This window comes from Bidens hawaiensis, unplaced genomic scaffold (genome assembly GCF_021521415.1).
Source record: "Bidens hawaiensis isolate Kalapana, Puna unplaced genomic scaffold, B.hawaiensis_p1.1 tig00005976_1, whole genome shotgun sequence".
Lineage (NCBI taxonomy): Eukaryota > Viridiplantae > Streptophyta > Magnoliopsida > Asterales > Asteraceae > Bidens > Bidens hawaiensis.
Window position 1 is genome coordinate 617,807 of NW_027491395.1, and position 2,953 is coordinate 620,759.

Consider the following 2,953-nt stretch of genomic DNA (forward strand, 5'->3'; position numbering starts at 1 on the left):
ATATTGGTACAAGACTCTTACCACGCCGGAGACTCCTTTGTGTTTCATTCAAGAGTATTCTTTGGTTGATGCTGGGATGAGTCGGATTTGGTCTCGAACCCCACAAGACTCCCATCTATTATCGCGATAACCTATGTAAGTGTTGTTTATGTTAAGCTTTGTTGTAAGTTTCAGCTGAATCGGTTTTTTCTGTTATACGTAGCTATGGGTAGTGTCATAAATTCTCTTTTCAAGGATGGCCCTGGAATCATGACTCACCGTGATTTTCTGGAGGGGGATGTCCCTATTCTTGAGGAGACTCGCAAAAATTTTGTGTTTCCCTTAGTTGATGCGGAGGACGCTAGTGAGCCGATTCTTAACAACGGACCTATAATTTCTATGGCCGCGGATGGTGTGAAAGTGATCCTATCATCTAGTGAAGAGTCTAAGGATTCCCCACACCAGTCTCCTGAATCTCACGCTTTGCTTTTGACATGTCCCTATCACAGGATACTGTTGATCTCAGCAGTTCTCCTAGCAAAAAGTCTGGTAAAAAGAAGAGACGTCGGGAGAGTACCATTGTTGAGCTTGTTCGTGTTGAGTCTATGAATCTGATCGTAGAACCTGCTTCTTGAAAGAGTTTGCTTAATTTGGACCTTCTTTCTCCTAACATGAAGAAGGCTATGCTTAGTGAGAAGTTCACGGAGAAATCCGCTTCCTCTGCAGGTTAGACTCTTAATCTTTTCTGTTTGTCTATATTGATGTTTCTGACTTTGTTTTCTTGTAGGTTCCTTGAAGAAAACAGTCAGTGGATCGTCTGGTGGATCCGTTGTGAAAGAAAGAGTCATCCGCTAACCTTCTCCATCTCCCGCTGTTGAGGTGGGTCCTATCAAGATGCGATCTCGTTCTCCTTCGCCTATGAGGCAGGCGGAAGCTGAAGAAGTGGAGATAAAAATTATTCAGGAACATGAGGTCGTAAGTGCTCGTTTGTCTACTCCTATACATTCGACTTTTCAAGATTCTTCTTTTGCTCGGATTGATACTGTTGTTATTGATGTTGATACTGGTGGGAGTAGGCTTGGCCCTGGTGGTGGCGGAAGTGGTGGGCATGGTGGCGATGGTGGTGACGGTGGTGGTGGAGGTGGAGTTCCTTTCTATGGTCCCCTCCCCCTCACGGTGATGGTGATATTTTTGTACCTTTTTGGAGTCTTACTACTCATTCTCTCTTTCAGGATCTTGGAGTGCGCCAAGATTTTCTCAACCATTGTTTCCTCCCGTCGAAGTCGGTTATCAGCTTAGTCGTCCCCGGGGTAATTTGTATGATGATTATATCTGCGGGACATCCTGTTCCTTGTCTGTGACTCAGGAGATTTTTCGTGAGTGGATTGCTATGAAGGATGATTGGGAAGCTTTGAGTGTTGGCAGCGAGAGGTTGTTGAAGGAAGCTGAAGATTACCGCCGGGAAGCGCGGACTACTGAGTGGAACTTGGCCACAGCTTATCAAGAATTGGCGTCTGCTCAGGCCATGCATTGTGAAGCTGTGAAGCGCTGGGAGGATTATTGTCAGCGCAAGAATGTTCGGCTGCAAGGTGTCCGGGATAAGCTACAGAGGATGGAGTCTAAGCTTGAGGTGTCTAATGATGCCCTTGCGGTGCTACGGGGGCAGGCGAGGGCCCATGAAGCCATTGTGAAGGATAAAGACACCTTCATTGTTGACCTTACCTAGTCTTTGGCTACCCATGATGGTGTTATTCAAGAGAAGGATGAGGAGGTTGCTTGTGTACGAGCTGAGGATGAGTTGAAGGCGGTGGTGACTTCCAAGGATGTGCAGTTGGAGACTCTGGCCAAAGAAAATGTAGTTCTCCAAGCTGTTAGGGACAGCCAGGCGGATCAGCTCCGCATGAGTGATCTCGCTGTTGAAGCTTTGCAAATGAATTAGAAGTGGTTGGTGACCGACTTCGTCCACGAGGTATATTGCTTGGTATTCAAATATTTTCTTTACTAGTCACTTCCATTCATAAAATTGTTGATGCCTTTCAGATTGTTGATCGGGTTAGTGATGGTCATGAGCTTACTGACTGCGTCGTGAATGTTTTGTGATAGAACCTCATATCTGAGATCTAAGATCTAAATACGATGAACGGATCTAGTTCATATTGATTACTCTTAACGGGTATAAGTTGATTATATGTATATATGTTATATTATTAGTATTAGTTGTAGTATGTAATAGATTAAACGAAGATCTGGATCGAGAGAGAATCGGACAGAGTATGGATACTTTAATTCCCAAAACTTAAATTAACATAGGAGTGAACCTCTATATATAGAAGATGGATCTAGTTCGTTACACATTCCGTAACGAACTAGCCTCCACTTCATTACATTACATTACTAATAATTAAACATAACGAACTAAACTCTCATTCGTTAAATATCCTTAACGAATTGGGAGGAACATTAACTTAACCGTCTAGTTCGTTAAACATCCTTAACGAACTAGACTGACTTTAACGAACTACTCAATAATAATAATAACTTTTACATTATAACAATAAAACGATAGATACGAAGACTCAAGACGCAAAATCGTGCACTAACAGACACTCCCTCGTCTTGAGCTCTTTGTCTTTAAATTATTTGAAGCACTCCGTCTGCCAGTCTCTGCAGCTGTGAATCCCATGCTCATGACATACACGAACAACACATTGAAATTGCATTGCTCGGTCATAGTCTTAACGGCGCTCGATTAATATCTTATTCCTGAACAGCACATCATTGTCGGTCTCAATCAAGTTCACGAGCCACATCGGATCAATAATCTTAATCAGCTCGATCTTTAAGCCCTTTCCCAACAAAATAACGACCTCGCCAGTACGATTGTCATAATACCAGCGGTTGAAAGATAAATACATATGTTGATTCAGCGTCTTGGCTTGTTCACGCTTCATCATCTTTGGCGGCTTTACTTTAA